The sequence below is a fragment of the Siphateles boraxobius genome, unplaced genomic scaffold (assembly GCF_051911475.1).
Source record: "Siphateles boraxobius isolate OS27281-9 unplaced genomic scaffold, OSU_SipBor_1 77, whole genome shotgun sequence".
Lineage (NCBI taxonomy): Eukaryota > Metazoa > Chordata > Actinopteri > Cypriniformes > Leuciscidae > Siphateles > Siphateles boraxobius.
In genome coordinates this window covers 15829517-15849444 of record NW_027509205.1, presented here as the reverse complement: position 1 = coordinate 15849444, position 19928 = coordinate 15829517, and positions in this window count along the sequence as shown.

Below are 19928 nucleotides of genomic sequence, written 5' to 3'. Positions count from 1 at the left end.
CCCTTGATGGAGGAACGGTGAAGGGTTGCGAGGTGTCCCTCCATTGGAGCGGTCTGTCGACACAGGTGCACCTGTGTCCGGCGGCCGCTGCCTTTTGGGGGGATCCTCGTCTCCCCCCTAGGGCCTGTGAGTTTCGTCCGTTCCGACGGGCAGAGCTTACAAAGCCTGTGGGCAAGCCCCTTCCTCTTGCGTGCCATGGCGTTGCTGCAGGCTAGGGCACCCATGGCATGCACGAGGGTAATCCAGACCGTGCGCTCATAGGTGAGCACCGCACTGCATCCGACCTCACCCTCCGGGGTACGGGTGTCGTAGCGTGCGTGATCGGTCTGGCGATGTCCACCTTGGTGGTCCAGTAGCGCCTTCGTTGGCTCAGCCTGGTTGGTATGGCGGATGCGGACAAGGTTCGGTTCCTGGTCTCCCCAATTTCCCAGGTTGGGCTGGTCGGCGACGCGGTGGAGAACTGCATCAAACAGTTCTCTGCCGCTCAAGCGCAGACGGAGGTCATCCGGCACATCCTGCCCCGGTGGCCAGCTGCTGCCTCCACCCGCCGCCGGTGGCAGCTCCTCCGCCTGCTCGTCGCCGTGGGCGTTCTCCGGCCGCCGCTCCTGCTGGCCCTCCGCAGCAGCCTCCACCCAGGCCTCAGCAGGGAGCCGGCCGCAGTAGAGACGCCAAGCCCGCTCCAGGCGCTGCCAAGCCAGGTGGCAAGCGACAGCGAAAGCATTCCGGAGCGGGCCGCCCAGGAATGGATGAGATGCTCTTGGAGTGGCACGATCACTCCCTCTCCCCGGGTGAGGGCCGGGTGGAGCCTTTGTTTGTGTGTGTGTCTGTTCCGCCGCTGGCTCCCTAAAAAAAAAAAAAAAAAAAAAGCGGAGCAAGCGGTACCCACACTTCAAAGAGAGAGCAATTTCATCTGTTCCTGGGTCCCAAGAGGGCCAGTCTGGCGGGTGTGACCCTGTATAGCCTTACACCCCTCAGCTCTCCCTTGGTCGCCAGCAGGCAGCTTGGTGCGTTCGAGGACCCGGTCATCCGCCTTCTCACGCGCCCCCTGCCGCTTGTGGAGACAGGTAAGTGTTGCACAGCACACTAACACCACTCTCTCTACTTTGCTGCCCCACCTCAGGCTCGGCTACCCCGCTCAAGTCAGTGATAGTCATCACATTAGGTGTTGAGCAGACGTGCTCCTGAAAATTCAGTGATATTCATCACACCGAGTGTTGAGCAGTGCTCCTGACTTGTGCGTGCTTATCTTATCCTGCTGGCGAAGGATTTGATATAGCCGCTCCTCCAGCCGGTACGAAGGCCAGTTGTAAACTCGTTCTTCGTGCTACTAGGTGGTGGGTCGTGACCATCTTGGCCCAAGATTGGTCTGCAGCTTTGACCTGAAAGACATGTGCTTCAGATCTCTACCTCCCGCACCGCAGGCCATCCTGTGTGTTGCGTCTAAGGGTGGAGTGTCAGTACAGTGTCCTTCCCCTCGACTGCTCCAGAGCCCGTTGGGTCTTCAGGTCAACTGGAAGAGAGTAGTCTCGCCCACGGGCTGAGTATCTCTTTTCTAGTTTTGGAGAGGTACTCGGTCCAACATGTCTCTCCAATGAGATTGTGTTCAGCTGGTGTTGAAGTGAGAAAGGGTCCCACTGAAAGAACTTTCAGAGGCTCCTGGGGTATATGGTAGTCGCAGCCTTTGGCTCCCTCCATATGTGACCGCTTCAGCGCTAGCTTCACGATCGAGTCCCGAGGTGACCGTGGCAGAGCAGCTCCCCCTTTGTGACTATAGTTCATCCCGGTCTGCTGCCAAACCCTCTTCAACAGAGCGGCCATGTACAAAGGGCGTGTTTTAACGGGGGCCTGGGCGACCCCCGACTACACGGGCATTCGTGCCTCGAGTTGTTAGACATTGCGACCGATGCGCAAGCTTCCCCTGCATGTCACAAACTCACCCGTCACCTCCTCCTTGGAGTCAGACGCTTCTGAGGGCGCCTTATTCCACTCCTCCCGCTTACTCAATCGTGCCGCCATCGAGCCTCACGACAGTTATAGCCAGGGCAAGTGGAGACTCCATCCCCTGGGTCCGGCTGGGTCATGACCATTCCGGGGCCGCTCAGTTGCCCCCCCGGTTTTATTTTTCCGCCAGTGTTTGGGTAAACCGAGCGGACTACCCTTGGACAAACACTGGGACTCAGCGGCCCCAGGGGCCCGCAGAAATGCGTTTAACCCCAGTGAGCCTTCTAAAAGTGACTGCGACTCATGGTCGCCTTGCGCCTGCAAGTCAGTGAAATCATCACTCTTCATGTTGAGCAGATTTGCTCCTGAAACTCAGTGAAGTTCATCGCACTCTGTGTTGAGCAGCAATGCTCCTGTAGCTCAGTGAGTCCATCACAGGTAGCTCAGTGAATTCATCACACGCAGTGCTGAGCAGAAATGCTCCTGGTGCTCAGTGAAGTTCCTCGCACTCAAGTGTTGAGCAGAAATGCTCCTGAAGCTCAGTGAGTTTATCACACTCAGGTGTTGAGCAGTAATGCTCCTGAAGCTCAGTGAACTTGTCACACTCAAGTGCTGAGCAGAAATGCTCCTGTCGCTCAGTGAGGTTCTTCGTACTCAAGTGTTGAGCAGAAATGCTCCTGAAGCTCGGTGAGTTTATCACACTCAGGTGTTGAGCAGGAATGCTCCTGAAGCTCAGTGAACTTGTCACACCCAAGTGCTGAGCAGAAAATGCTCCTGAAGCCCAGTGATCTTCACATGTTGTGTTGAGCAATGCTCCTGTCTTTTGCGCCCGTCACTTGCACCTACGTGCCATGTCAGGAGAGGAACAGGTCTTCATAGTTGCCCCTCATTGGCCCAACTAGACCTGGTTCCCTTCTACAGCCTTCCTGACTTCCCCTGGAAACTCTTTCGGGGACGGGGCACGATGGCACACGCGTTCTTCCCCCGGAGATTCCGGGCGGTCTTACATCTGAACGCGGAGGTTCAGGTGGCTATCACAAGAACATGTGTTAGTTACCATCACTTCTGCGAGCACCCCCTAGAATTGGGTAGCGTGCTTACGCCTTTAGAAGTGGAACCTAGTCGTTGAGTGCGTCTTCTCTCCTGAGGAGATCCTGAAAGCTTTCGATCACTTCAGTGCTCTCTTTCCTGCAAAATGGGTTGCAGTAGGCTGTTTTCCTAAATCACCCTCAAAATGATGTTGCCTCGGTGTTTAAACGACGCTCATCGTGTTGCAGAAGTATGCAGAAGCACGTTCTGATCGTCAGGTTCCTGAGGAGCAAGGTCTTGTAAATCCTTGTGTCCCTCTTTATCCTCTTGGGCCTTGTCCCTGGTGCGACTGCACTGCAGAGACCGCCCCTGAGCCACTGCAGGTAGTGAGTTAAAAATTCTGTTATATCAGTTCTCCTGCTCGCGTGGTCTCTACTAGAGGGTAGGGACTTGCTCGCTTTCGGTCAACGTATTGTGCCTGGAGTCTGGGCCGGCTAACTCTCACAAGCTGAGACCCCGGCTCGGATTGTGCCCAAGGTTCCTACCTCTCCCGTAATAGGAGCAGGTGGTGAGCCTGCAAGCGCTGCCCTGGAGGAGGCAGATCCAGCCCTGGCTTCTCTGTCCGATTCGCTTGGACGTGTACAGAATGCAAGTCATAGACCTCAGACCAGCTCTTCAAATATCTGTTGGAATTCAGCAGAGAGGGAAGGCTGTTTCCATGCAAAGTTGCACTTAGTGCTTGCCTTCATTTCGGCAAAGATCCGAGATGCAACATGTCCACTTAGGTGTTGAGCTCCTCTATGATGAGTGTAAAGTGCTCCGCCTGGGCGTTGACGATATACTTTGCTAAACAGATTCTAGAGTTGGGGGCTGGACGACACCTAGTTGAACCGCTGCTTCCCGTGGGCTCCCTTCTCATGAAGCCAGTTTCACCGTGAGCCCGGTTCAAGTGTCGGCTTGCGGCGCCATTCCCCTCCTATGGACTGGATACGGGCGCCTTTCTACTCCATTTGAGTTCCCTTAAAATTGAACCCTGTTGAGTTCCTCCACACCCCTCCGACGTCGGACGTGCGGAACGTCTGGTGTTAGGCCTACCACTCGTAAGCAGTGTGGAACCTGTGTTAGGCTGGGTCCATATGTTGCGGTCCCTTCGGTGACCCCATATGTGTATTCTTCCACGATACGGCTCCCTGCGGTGAGCCCGTGTCTTCCCTCGGCAGAGTCTCTCTGCCGTCACTGTCCGGTGTGTCTCCCCCCGTCTTAGGCTGGAGCCACCCCAGTGACATTCCATATGTTAGACTGCCCGGTTTCCGCCCAGTTCATATGTGTATTCTCCACATTTCCTCCCTCGGGTTGGATGTGGCTTCCGCACATCCCTTCCTTCCAACGTACGGGGAACGCTTTCCCAGTGGTCCTGTAGGAACAGCAGTGACTTCCCTGGCCTAAGCCCTGTCCTTCCCCGCCTTAAGTTTGCGGGGGCATCAGGAGGCTTTGGTTTAGGCACTGGAAGGTGGCAGCGTTAGTGGCGTGTTCAATGGTTGATCCCATTTCAGTCGCGTCGACTACGTCCGACGTTATCGACTGAAAGGGAACGTCCTGGTTGCGTATGCAACCCACCGTTCCCTGAAGGAGGGAACGGAGGACGTAGTCCCCTTGCCACTACCGCTGGACCACCGCTGACCCCGGGTTACTCTCGGCTCCTCAGCGAAAAGCAACTAGTGCGTGCATCCACTTCCGTATTTATACCCGCGCCGCGGGGGCGGAGTGTGTGATGCGAATCACGCACGCCAATTACATTGGCTCGTTCAATAGTACTCGAAGATGATAGGCTCCCTAGCGTGATCCCATTTCAGTCGCGTCGACTACGTCCTCCGTTCCCTCCTTCAGGGAACGGTGGGTTGCATACGCAACCAGGACGTTCTGTTATCTGACGTTTTAAGTGTTTGGGTTCTTTAATGCAGGATGGATTCTGATTGGCTGTCAATGTTTTTTATTGTACATCAGCAGTAAAAAAAAATGTTTTGAAAGGGATTCCAACGACATTGTTTCTCTGTGCCGTTTACATTTTAGTTGTGGTGTGGACTCTGCTTTTCTTTTAAATTTAGATTGATTTTTGTAACTATATCGTTATTGTTATATGAAGTTTGAGATTCTGCAAGAACCAATGAGGTTCATTATCGTGTAACACAGCACGTTTGAGCTTCCTCAAGAACCAATTCTGTTCATTCTCGTGTGCTATACGCAGAAAGTTTGAGCTTCCTCAGGAGCCAATGAGATTCATTATCGTGTTACGTAGCCTGTTTGAGCTTCCTCAAGAACCAATGAGGTTCATTATTGTGTTACGCAGCACGTTTGAGCTTTCGCAAGAACCATTGAGGTTCATTCTTGTGTGTTACGCAGCACGTTTGAGCTTTCGCAAGAACCAATGAGGTTTTTGAAGCGTCAAAGTGGTAGTTGGGTAGTTGTCTATGGAGGGACAGAAATCGCTCAGATTTCATTAAAAAATATCTTCATTAGTGTTCCGAAGATGAACGAAAGTCTTACAGGTTTGGAACGACATGAGAGTGAGTAAATGATGACAGAATTTTCATTTTTGGGTAAACTATCCCTTTAAAGGTAGGGTATGCACTTTCGAAGTGGCTAGCATTTCTTTGAAAGCATGAGATCCCACCCTCCCTTCAGAGAGTCTCCAAACTCGCCACGCCTCCTCCAAAACACATGAACGCACACAGCAGATTCCTCAAAGCGTCACGAGACTAGAGAGGGCATTCAATTGTTTCAAAGCACATAATATTACAATAATAATGAATGTAAACAACTTTCAGAGCTCTTACTTGTACCACCTGACTGCTGCAGATTCATTTTGGCTGAGTCTGAGGACATGAACAGCTATTGATAGAACCTCATGGGTTGCCACTTTGTAATACATTTATAGTTACGACATGGCGTGAACGCATCATAAGCTGGTTGTTTTGGTTCAAGAAGAACTGTAAAAGGCTGCCGTTTGTTCGTGGTGCTCGGTGAGGGTCTGTCTACAACTCTGCATAGCTTCATGAAACATGCTGATGACATGTGATATTTGCACGGAGGTATGAAAATACATGTTGACAGGCAGCTAGGACATCCTATCATTGCATTCAGACCGAATACAATGATTGGACAAACATTTTTTGGTCCTGAGACTTCCAGATATATATACACATGTTTTAATATTTAGACCACTTCTATTATTGATTGCTATCAGGATGTGAAGAGTTTCAACCAGTATTCTTAGCCACAACTCTGAACGCAATTTATCAATGTCTGAATGGTATTTAATTTAATAATTTGGGATTACAATTCAAATTTCACTTTATGATTCAAATTCTTTTCACATTTATTTGTATAGCACTTTTCACAATACAATGATTGTGATAATGATTCTTTTAGTGCTGTTAACTCGCTCCAGTCGGTCAGTGCAGTTCAGTGAGTGAGTCAAGATCTTTTCTGAATGATTCAGTATTTGAGTCATTAATTCCAATAAGTCATCAGCTTAACTTGTGAATCTTTTTGGCTGATTTTTTAAAACGATTCAGTTCACAAGAGTCATTCATTCACAAATCGAACATGCAGTTTTGCCAGTTCTTAATATCATTGCATAACATCCATCACATTCAGTTCTTTCTCTCTGATAACATTCATTTCAGACTGCAAGCTCACACGTCACCACTCATTATAACCACTCATTATAAACAAGAGGTAGTACAAGCTTCACAGAACTACCCAGCAACCAATAGCTGTCATTTCACCGTCTCGGATAACTATAGACCCGATATAGTCCGGCTATGAGTAACCCATTTCTATAGCCAAAATAACTTTGAATTTGATTACATGTCGTTTTTGCCTAAATAACTTGCCAGATGTTTGATATTGCATCATGTAAGCAAAGTCAACAGTGATTACAAGGTGTTTGGTTTCATTTCTTTGACATGTTCATGTTATAGATGACTAGTCTATTCTTGGGCTATGGTAAGATGTCTATTACATTTTTGTAGCTTTTGGGCACTGACAGTCCAAATATTGCCTTGTTTTAGCCTTGACATCAGGGCTATATTTGGAAAGCTATTAGATTATTTTAAATGCAAAATTGCTTGCTGGTTAGTTGGTTGTAGTACCACCCCATCACCAGGTGGAGGTGCCATCAAACAATCCTATCCCCCAAAATGCCATATCCCACAGACCTGTTCCACCCTCAGCAGTTCCATCCTTCCCTCATACAACTTCTATAGCGCATTTCTCTCAAAGCGATGAATAATCACCACTTTCACAGATATTCAGATTCTCATGCAAACACATGCTTCACCAAAGCATCATACACACTAATGCTGGGGAAGCTACTTTAAATCATGTAGCTTGACCAAGTTTTTAGAGTACTACAGTCAAGCAACTCTTTTGAAAACAAGCTACATCTTTCTACAAGAATGATAAAGTACTAACAAAAAACACCAGGCTCCATTGAAGCTACTAAAGTGTAGTTTAAAATATATAACCAGGGTTACCATCTCTGGTTGCCTGACTGGAGTGAGATTCTGATGTCATGGGCTGAATCATTGACACACTTCTATTTGAGGTCACCTGACAATTATTTTTTTAATGTCTTAAATTCAGATAAAAGTCATATTTAAGTCAGATAAAATCATATTTATTTTTTTATGCTTGTTTCTTTTATACATTGTGAGGCAAAAATGTGTTATATACAAATTATAGAAAATATAAACCTGTTTGTTCACAGAAATGTATGTGAGACAGTTTAAATCACTAAATCATAGATAAGCAAATGCGCAATCGCAGTGTTAAGAGGTCAGAGGCAGAATGTGCATTTATGATGCATGAAAATGCATATTTTAATTTGCTCCGAAACACGAATCCCGTGCTGGTCATAAAATCTTAGCAGAAATAGTGTTATTATTTGGTGTGAGATTTTCTGTGACAAAAACATTTTGAATTAACAAATTTTGGCTAAAAAGTAATAATGAATGGCAACATTAACATTCTGCTTTAAATAAATAAAAAAGTTACAAAATGGCACCAGACACTTCAAGAACTTCCTCTGAGAGACTTGAATCAGTAATATTCCTAAAATAAATCAAGCCAATTCAACAAACTAAAATGTCCAACATATTAAAGAAAATCAAAACATTGAAAAAAGAGTGATGTAATGTCTTGTAACAAAACACTGGTACTTAAAGCTCCAGTAGGTAACTTTTGTAAACAAATATTTGTTAAAACTGTCATTGTGTCCTGACAATAGAATATGAGACAGATAATCTGTGAAAAAAATCAAGCTCCCTGGCTCCTCCCTGTGGTCCTATTGCCATTTGCAGAAGTACATCGCTCCCGGTCAGAAACAACCAATCAGAGCCAGGAGGAATGTCTTAGCAGTGTCAATCACGCTCGTGTACGCGCTGATAATCCCTCTCTTACACAGCGCGAGCGCGTACCGTCGTTCGTGACTCTTCTGTTCGAACTCGTTCATCCAAATGAACAAATCTTTTTTTCGAGTCATTTTATTCATTCAACGAACGAAATGACTCGAAAAAAGATTTGTTCATTTTGATGAACGAGTTCGAACAGGATCACAAACGTGCATCACAGAACAGAGCAAGGCGAGCATTTGTGCTTATAAAACTTAAAGTTTTTTATTTATTTTTGAAATGACCGATCGTTTCGCTAGATAATACCCTTATTCATCGTCTGGTATCGTTTTAAGCCATTTGAAGCTGCACTGAAACTGTAATTTGGTCCTTGAAACGTTTGTGTCCTATTGAAGTCCATTATATGGAGAAAAAGCCTGGACATTTTTCATCAAAAACCTTAATTTCCTTTCGACTGAAGAAAGAAAGACATGGACATCTTTGTATGACATGGGGGTGAGTAAATTATCAGCAAAAGTTTTTTTAAAAGTGAACTAATCCTTTAACGTTATCTTACTAGCTATTTATAACTTATAGAAAGAGTGCAACGTTATAAAGTTACATGTATTGCAAAATACATAATGATTTGAGGACCAAGTTTGTAGTCAAAGTATGGGAAGGCCATAGTCAATGTAAAGCATATTGTTGATGTTTCTTCCCTATTATTGAATGTTCCATAACTGTTTATAATCCGCCGTCATCGGTGGTCCTGCTTACTAGCCTGCGCGTTCACGGCAGGCTCCGCTGTGGGGGAGGAGCTGTGGAGGGAGGGTTGTAGCGTAGCAGAGAGCGAGGGGGTTGGACCTGTAAGTTGTGCTTGTTTAAATTTTCAGGCTAAGTTAACATTTTCTCAAAACTCCCTACTGCAAAAAAAAAAAAAAAACGTTGTAAACAGCTAAACTACTGTAAAAATTATTTTTCAAAGTTGTAATATGATTATTGGAGGATGATTTACAAGAAAATACTATTTTAGTCTTTCTACAAAATTTCACATTTACTTAAATGCGTTACTTTTTTTTCTTTTCTAATTATTTGGGAAATTTACTTTAAATTAAGTTAAATTAGCATGGCTAATTTAATGCCCTGCTTACACCTGCCATTAAGATGTGTTTTGGTCGATCGGAACACAAGTGGACAATGCTAAATACAGGTGTAAACGGGGTCTAAAACGTTTTAAGCTTGTCCACTTCCACCACTTCCAGAGGTAGTCGAAAACAGATTCGACTGGATTGCTTTCGTAGTGTAAACACTCATGTGTTCGAATGTGTTCGAACAGAAACAAAAGACTGCATACTCTCTGCCTAGTCATCTTACACTTAAACATTATGGGAAGTGCACTGGTCAGACGGGATTTAAAGTTTGTCGGCAGAAGACCCAAGTTTGGTTTTAAGACGAAAAACGTAACAAGCACTATGTTCTCTCATAATTTCTAACACACACTCACAGCGTTCGGTTGGTCTTGCGGCTGTCAAAGCAGAAACGAAAGCTGATGCTCTCTGTATATTTTTTCGCTGTCTCCGAGTCACGTTCATGTGTAATTTGCGCAAGTTTAGTCTATTAGATCGAAAGATCTGAAAAAGCCCATACGTTTACCCGTCATTGACCCTCCCCTCAAAGAAATAAGGACAGAAGCGGTTGTAAGTGGACAAAAGATACAGATTAAAACACCAGGTGTGAGAGGGAATGTGTCTCCCTCATCTACTTTTGATCCGATCGACTAAAACATCTTAATACCAGGTGTAAACAGGTCCTAAGTTAGTCACTTCCCCATTGTGGATGCACACTCAGAGGTGAGGAAACACAATAAATTCAAATACATGCACACATGCCCTCGGTTCAGTGCTAAGGTGGAAAAAGTGTGACAAACACACTCAAGCTCCTCCGGAGCTGCCTGGAAAAGCAATTGATGAGAGGAAAGATGCAGCAACCCCCCGGCCTAGTTAAGCTCGAAGGAAGGCGAGAGACGGAAGAGAGAGGGAGAGAAAGAGAGAGAGAGAATGTGGTTCTTTTCATTAACCGCCTGATTTTTGAAGCCTCAGTTTCCCCCTGGTTGGAGCCAGTCTACTTTAGCTCGTTCTAAACAGCCAATGCATAATTCAAAAATTCTCTTCCCTTCAAAAGGAAGCTGCTTTGAAATACTAAACTTTGAACTGCTGCATATGAAAAAAAAATAGAGAGAGAATAGGGGGAAAATGTAAAACAAAATACTGGTGTAGGGGAGGAAGACAACAGGCAGTCAGAGCTTCATGGAGTAACTCAAGCTAAATATGAAAATGATTCTACAAAAAGGGTGAATTGCTGAAATAGTTGTAGGCCATTAAAAACAATGAAAGTGCTGGGTGACTGCACGATTCTGGGCAGTTTCAGTTAAATAATGAACTGAAATGTGACAGGAATAACAACATATAATGTCAAGAAAACTGGCTATTAGCAGTGAATGTCCAGGTAACCCAATTCAGTTTAACATGTCATATCATGGACAAGAGAGGGACACATATTATCCTCCTAAAAACAATGGGTTTGACTGAATTTTAAATAAATGGTTCACTTAAAAATGAGCATTCTGTCATTATTTACAAGTCCCCATGTCACTAATTTTTATTATTATTATTATTATTATTATTATTGAGCAGCAAATCATCATATTAGAATGATTTCTGAAGGATCGTGTGACAATTAAGACTGGAGTAATGATGCTGAAAAGTTAGCTTTTTTCGTTAGGATATATCCAAAACACCAAAAGAATCTTACAGATCCCAAACATATGTGTGTGTCAGTGTGTATGTGTGTTGCGTGTGTGTTTACATTGATTAGTAACATCATCTAATATTTCTGGAAATTCCCTATACTTTCTATGTTAACATGTTTTTGGATAATCCTTACTGATAATGACATTTATTACTAAAATCTACAAATGTAAGATTTGCAGCTATGAATTATATGACATTCTTTGAAAGTTATTCCATTCCTTGACTTCCTTAAATTCAAGTTCGGCTTACAATTACGCATTTATTTGTCAGTTCAACTAAAAGTCAAATCGAAATGTACGTAGGAATTTAATTGGAAATTAAAAGGCATTCTCTGAACGGCGTACAACCCTGGGCCACACTGAAGGACAGGAGGAGAGAAAGCTGGTGAACAGCACAGTACAGAAAGAGAGAGACATCACACAGATCAAAGCCTTTCTGAGCTTTTGCGAGCTCCTGATTGCAAACAGCAGGAGACCTGTGGTGCAGACAGCTAAAAAGCAAGCAGAAAATTTGACTTTGGTGTCAGTTTGGAGGGATAGGGCTCCCCAGGGCCTCGCGAGTCCGACTGAAGCTTACATTAACCAGCAAATAACCCGACTCTGAGAGACAATGCTACCTTGAGATCACAAGCATCATCACCGGAGTGCTCTCAGAAGGATATCAGTTGACTAATTAATCCTTTCTTTTTTCATGCAAATAAATCTAAAGTTGACCGAACTAAAACTGCAGAGGCCACAAGCGAGTGTGGTCACATTTGAATACAGCAACACATAACCCGAATTACCTACTGAACCATGTTAAACAAAGGGAATACATTTATAAAATACCTCCTTTTGTAGTCAAAGGTTTTTGTGTGTTTTTTTTTAACAAAGTCTGGCTTAAAACGTGTCCTATATATATAACATTTCATCTCGACTCCCAAAAGGCACCCAGGAATGATTAAAAGTTACCTGCAATCTCTGATTACCGGTGGGTGCCCTGACTTGTGCCGCAGAATACACGTGCCCTTTTACTTAGCGGCTGTTTAATTAAAAATCCAGTCAAATGAGATTTCTGCGCAATAACAGATGATAATATGTCACTAGACAGATAGTTATCTGATGAAAGACTCAATCTATTCATCTCTGTAGGGAAGAAAGGGACGGAATTAGTGCCACGCCAGCATGCACCAAGCGTCCGCGAAGGCTAACCTAACCACTATTAAACACAATGGGGTTCTTGCGAGATGAGACATTTTCTCATTGCGCACGGGAGATCGATGCGATTACTCTTCGGCCATTGATTTGACTCGAATGCATTGTTTGGCTAAATGGCACTTAGCCGTAACACAATCTAGACTGGGCTAATTGTTACAATTGATGTAATTGTCCAAGTGGCAATGGGGAAATGGTTAAATGTCACCAGAGAGCTGGAAGAGATTCTGGGTATACTTGGTTTAAGGAGACTTGCATTCCGCATGAAGACCACGATTAGCATGTTTTAAGTTCAAGTTCAACTAGAGGCTAAAAATACAGAAGATTTTGTTAATTTTCCGCCTCCTTTGTTTTTTGAAAAAAGACTAAGCATTTCAACCAAAGAAGCTCTCTCTGATGAGGCAAAAAGTATTGCCTCCTTCAAAAAAGGTAGACAGATCAATGGATAATTGGATGAGGAAATAAAATAAAACAAATATGGCAAAACTCACAACAGCAAAGCCAGCAGATAGTTTCCATCTGACTGAGGTCCTATAGTGCATCGCAGAAAGACAGGGATAAAATACAAGTGAAATGTCACATTAAAATGTCACATAAGAAGAGGAAGTGCCCACCTATCATGTTCTCTTCATCAATATGATTGGCTAAATGCGATGTATATGCAATAAAACATGTTCACAACAAATCTGATAAGGTCAAACTGATAAACATAGGCATTACTGGGCGTCCAAACAAATAAATTTAAATAAATTAAACATTCCTCGGAAATGATAACTCTGTTTCTAATGATCTTATTAATAATAACAGCTGAACACCACTTTTATTTTAGTATTATATATATATATATATATATATATATATATATAAATCATTTTCATTTGTTTTTAAGTTTTCCCATCTAATTTTTTTATTTTATTCCAGCTTTATTTCAAAACATGTTTTTAATATTTTTAGGTAAAAAGAACAGTATGAACACTATAGTTGCAACAAATAACAAGAAACGCTTTTTACTGTTTTTGTGAAGAAATAATTTGACACAAATCAAAAACATAATCGTGATGACATTTTCATGTGCCTTAGTTTAAATAAATATTTTGCTAATATAATCATACACAACTATTATTGGCTTCTCATTGAAGACAACCACATGCCTGATGCATTGATTTCAACCAAACTCTTGTTTTTCAATTCAAAGTTGTAAATGCTTTTGAAACAGGATTTGTTTAATCTTTCACCATAATTTCAGTCAATTATTCATTTCATGAATGTTTGAAAGGAAATCTTTTTTTGAAAGAATATTCAAGGTCTTCGAATTTCACAGTACCTCATAAAGAACGTTCTCTAAACAAGAGCAGTTTGATGTGTACGTAGTACTTGTTAAAAACTAACAGTCCTTGACTTACAGTATGACTTATATCTCCACAGCCTGAACTTTAGTTCTATGTATCCAGTTAAAAAGTCTCTTAATTGCTTTAGGTTTCTTTTAATCTCACTACAGAACTCCTTGACAGCTAAAATTCCTATATAAATGTCATTAATTCAAAGCCTTCGCCCTGATGCTCTCTCATTGATGCTTGCACTGCTGTTGCCAAGAGTTTCCTTGACAGATACAGTAAAGGTGCTTTATGCAACCGGGCACAGGGGGTTGATGTATGCATCTTGTGTATGCACAAAATGGGCATAGAAATGTGCATAAGTAGCTCTTCCGGTTCTATTCGTCCCACTCTGAACAGGATACTCAAGACTGCAGCCTCTAGAGTCAGTAGCTAGCATGTCTCTTGAGGCCAGGAGAGTGATTCTTAAAAATATAAAAACTTGGCGTAAATATCTCTGTACCACACAGACACTCTTTAAGTGGTGTGTGTGATTTAGCAACACCAAATGGCCAAGAAATAAAGTGAACAGAATGATTAAAAACTCTTTTCATTTAATGCTCCGATATACTTAGAGCAACGTTCTTTTTCGTTCTTCGCTTAGGGGTAAAAAGAAGTTCAGAATACGAGAGCAGCGGTATACTGTTAGCAAACACCTCGACGTTTAGATGAATAATTTGTGCTGCACGCTTTCCTTTCAATGACAAAATAATCACGCAACAAAATTAGAAAACAGCAAGCAATTTAAAAAAAAAATAAAGCATAAGATTCTGATCATAGCAACGTAGATATGTTTTAAAGGAGCTCTGCAATTTGACACTCTAGTCACATTTGAGGGCCATCCTCTTGGAATTATGTTCTGAATTACGGCCTGTATTGCAGAGACCCTCAAGATTAACCCGCTCTACCACTGATTTTTTCTTGGACCGTGCGGGACACTGAGGTGGGCAGCATTGACAGCTGCCGTTATCTGTTCCCACTCCACACTTTTTCTATTATTTGAAATTCCAGCAGAAAGCACACCAAATATAATCCTTTTTCATGCCTCTGTCTCAGTCAGTACCTCCATCTCACAGTCGGAGAAGTTTCTTTTTTTCCCTTTGCGTTTTTGATCGTCTATTATTTTACCCAACAGATCTATTGAAAATTACTGGTCATTTAAAGGCACACTATGTAATTTTTCACCACTAGAGGTTGCTTTTTCAAAACAAAGGCATAGCTTGATGACGCTTTGATTTTGCCGAATCATGGGAGTTGTTGTCTTCACCTCTGCAGCCGGTGGAGAATACAACGGGACTCGGGCAGAAATCATATTCATGGATGACTGGTAATTTATTAAAGATTTATTAATGTTACGAAAGCCATGGAGCGTAACTAGGCCGATGGAGCGATTGCTAATGAGAGACAAGCACGATACACGGCTCGAGAGCAGTGGAGCTTTTATTATGCTGCACATGCCGCTTCCGCTTCTTCCGGTCATGCGTGTGTAGGGCAACGCAGTGCTGTTTTATCATATTAGATACATTTTAGTGTGATGAAAGTTGTTATAATGCTACTTTGTCCGTTCACTCGGCGGCTACTATATGAAACCCTTGTTGCACACTGCAGTGAGCTAGAACGATACTAGGCATGGTAAATATGGTACTCGAGATAAATCAAGATGAGGAGATTTAAACAAAAAGACTTACTGTTTTGAGCTATATAACAATGATTCGTTTTCTGTTGACGAATGTATCCACATTCCATTCCATCCACATATCCACAACAGTTGCTCACCTGTATAATAAAACACAAATTGTAATAAAGCGTCTTTGGTGTTTCCATGGTTTCTACAAAATAAAATCGAGGGTAACGCGGGTATGATGTCATTGATAGGCGACGCACTTACAAGGTCCGTGTCCTGGTTAAAATTGCATATTTCTCTGGATGTATACATTCTTAGAAACATTTGGGATAATGTAAGTACACAAATCAACAAAACATACAACATTGTTCTAGTGTTTTTTGGATATTTTGATCCAAAAATCTTACATTGTGCCTTTAATACACAGTGAGATCATATATATATATATATATATATATAAATATATATAAATATATATATATATACATATATATGAACCAGTCTTAAGCTCCATATATGTTATTTCAGGGAGGAGGCAGCGTCATTATTATATTTTTTTTATAAAATTTCAAGGATGGCTATACTGAATTGTACATTCAGCATAAAATGAAGAAGTTCAACAAAACCAAAATTCAATTCAACAAATTACCCCGCCTGACCTGGAGATTCACATTAACAGCCCACATTTATATTTGAAAGAATAAAATATAAATGGCCCCATGAATGGAGCCTTCTCAGCATTTTTGGCAATACAACACAAAGCAAATCGTAATTGATTACAGAAAGCTCTGTTGCATTCATGGAAGATATCAGTGAAGCAATGAATCTATTGTCAAGAGTATACCTGATCCTAATGCATCAAGGAGCTCCTTTGTCCCTCTAAACACTGTGGTTTCTCCAAGACCTCATTACCATAGTATAGTTGACTTGTGGGATAACTTTGGTCCCTGGATGCTGCTTTCTTTCCAGCCAGACCTCACTGTATTTCACCCTCATTAATAAGAAATCTCATTACGCAGACTTTCATTTGATAGACCCTGCCATTGGTTTCCTGGAAGGTTCGGATATCGTTACATCAAAAGCAGCTCCGCTATTAAACTGCTCATTGATATAGTCTTGTGGGATGTGTATAATATAAATCAATAAAATTATGTATACAATGAAATTGATGTTCATTTTCTCTCATATTGTGGTTGAAAAGGCCTCAATAAATTGCTAAACACTGCTTGATCACTAGAAAAATGCAAAATGACGAGAAAACAATGGCTAAGGCATAATGAGACAGCTCAGCAAATCCGCTATCCAAAGAATTACATTAATTTACGGATTATTATTAATGTTCCTCTATACTAATATAAAGCATCTCTCTACTAAACAAGGCTTTTCCTGCAACAACAACAACAAATGCTTTTCTTGTGAAGTCTCTAGACTCATTATGCCATGTCTCCTGGTTTTAATTGTGTCAGGCAACTTTGGATATTTATTTGATTTGACTCATGGAGTCTTATGACAAACGGATTGAAGAAAGAAAGCTTGTCCTAATTGGCTATCAAAGTAAAGCTTCTATCTTTGCAGGTTCCGGGCCCTTTGTGTTATTAGCGCCATTGATTGAATAGGGCTGACATTAAAACTAAGGAAAATTGAAAAGAAGATGCCAATGGATCATCAATGAAGCACACATTTGTGGATGAGAAGAGAGAATATGATTAAGTTCTGTTGCAATGGCAATGTTTTATAATTATCTTGCTTTTGAAATGCGACATCTGGTGTGTCTTTGTTTCTGTCAAATATATGCAAACAGACAAACATATACATTAGTTATGCTGTAAGAAATTTGCCACTCACTTCTTCTGAGCCTCCTATTGGTATATTCACACATTTATTTGTGCTTTTTAAAGTGTACCATTACTGATTTTCTACTTGGAAGACAATGAAAATAACAACCACTCAGAACAACATTAGAACCTGCACAGCAATGATCCTTGGCAACCACCCACAATACACCTGCATCACGGTGGCGACTTCTGCCCAAAACGTCTCAAGCTTTCTACAGAAAATGTGAACATTTACTTAAAATAAATAATAATAAACCGCTTCAATCAGAGGACAATACAGCATTATCTGGAAACAAGTAACTTTAATAGAACACAGCTTACAGTAATTTATTAACACACAGCATGGAGGCATACATCCCACTCTAATCCCATGGCACGCACACATTCCAGCATTATTGGGAAGCACTGAAGCGATTTACTGTACACACACACTCGCTGCTTTGTATTCTTGATGAATTCTGCATCATTGAGAACATGCAGCCTCCTCTCACAGTACCTGGATGTATTAGTGAGATGTGTCATTGTCTTATCAGAGTCTCATTCCTCTGTCACCTGCATCCCACATTGCTGTGGGAGCGTATGTTTGTCTGTCAGTCTCTCTCTCTGTCTCTCTCTCTCACACTCTCTCTCTGTCTCTGTCTGTCTCTCTCTCTCTCATTTTTGTTCATTGTCATAACTGAATGAATACTCCATCAATTTCACTCTTTAAACAACAACAGCTAAAGAAAATGCTTTCTAAGAAACAGAGAAAAGCAACTCAAATTCATGCCAAGAATTTAAAAAGTTTCAGCCACCGCCAGCATTTTTAATAATTTGTCACAAAATTTTCATGGCCCCTCGAATATTTTGTTGTATAAATATCTGAACGTGAAATATATATAAACAACCAAAACATTTAAAAAAAAATATATATAATATTTAAAATATTCTAGCTTACTTTTTTTTTGAATTGCTTAAACACATTTCTTAAAACCATCATTCACTTTCTCAAAACCTTAAACACAAAACCAAATTTTCAAATCACATTCAAGAGTGATTCACACACAAGAGGACCTCTTACTCTTCTGGTAAAATCAACCAATTGCCTCAAAACCATTTTATCCCTGCTCAAAATCAAACAATGCTTTCAGATCATACACACAGTAAATCAATTTTATATACACTACAGATCATTCGTTAGACACTATATCAAAAAATGGAAAACACAGCGTCCAGATCATGCAGTTACAGAAAAAAGTATATTGTAAATTTATTGTAAAAAATGTATAGTAAAAAAGTATATAAACTTGTGCATGCTTTCATCACCAGCAGGGTGGATTATTGTAATGGACTCCTCACTGCCTTCCTAAAAAGACCATTAGACAGTTGCAGCTCATACAGAACGCTGCTGCTAGGATTCTGAGCAGAACCAGAAAATATGAACATATCACACCAGTCCTCAGGTCTTTACACTGGCTCCCAGTTACATTTAGGATTGATTTTTAAGTATTATTACTGGTATATAAATTAGTGATGTGTCGTTCATGAACGATTCGTTCATTTTGAACGAATCTTTAATATGACTCGGGACTACCGAGTTGTCTCAGAGAGTGATTCGTTCATTTTGTGTCGACCGCGCATGCGCATTGCGCAACATATGGGTTCTGAATCTTTACTGGAAACAGAAATGATTAGTTCATCTCTCTCGAGTCTTCGGGTTCGGGACGGGTCCGAGTCTTTCGTTCTTCCTGTCAGTCCATAGAGACTATGCTGTCAGTACCGGAAAGAGAATTGATTAGTTCATCTTTCGAGTCTCGAGTTCGGGTTCGGCCGGGTCCGAGTCTTTCGTTCTTCCTGTCAGTCCAATAGAGGCTATGCTGTCAGTACCGGAAAGAGAAATGATTAGTTCATTTTTTCGAGTCTTCGGGTTTGAGTCCTTCGTTCTTTTGTCACGTGACTTGTCACCGTATTGAATAGCCTACTAATTTACAACCTTTTTACAAACAAGCACATAGTTAAAGGGATACTCCACCAGTTTTTCTTATTAAACTATGTTATTCCCTTAACAAAGACGAGTTGATACATACCTCTCTCGTCTCAGTGCGTGCACTATATCGCTCTGTATTGCCGCAAAACTATGTTAGCACTTAGCTTAGCCCATGCATTAAATATGGGCCAAGCAGAGAAGCGACCAAACACTTCCACGTTTTCCCTATGTAAACACAGTTACTCGAGTAGTGTAACTTGACCTGGGCTGGTGACACAAAATAAACCGTTGCGCTTTTCTAAGCGTTTAAAATTGATGACTATATTGTATGGCGGAATACCATAACAAGTGCTTTTGAGCACTTCGACTTGGCGCAATAATATCTTCACTCGTGAAAAGTCCTCTTACCGGCTCCCGCTTCCTCTCCCCCTCCCTCTGACATTTCCGTCAATACAACCAACGTGACATGCGCCGGCAGTAGTAGTTCGAGCGGAGTTGACGAAGTAACAGGTTGTTGGAAGCTAGTTTGTGTACAATAATGGTTAAAGCGTGCATCGTAAAGGGTTATGAAAATAAGGAGAATGTACATAGTGCTGTCATTTTTCACCGAATTCCAACACACCACATCCAGACTCAAAACACATCTGTTTAACTGTGCATTTACTGAATGAGCACTGTGCCACTGTTCGTTTGACTGTTTTTACTGTATTTTACTTTCTTTTTTTTTATTCTAAACTGTTTTAATTATTCTTATTTCTTTTGAT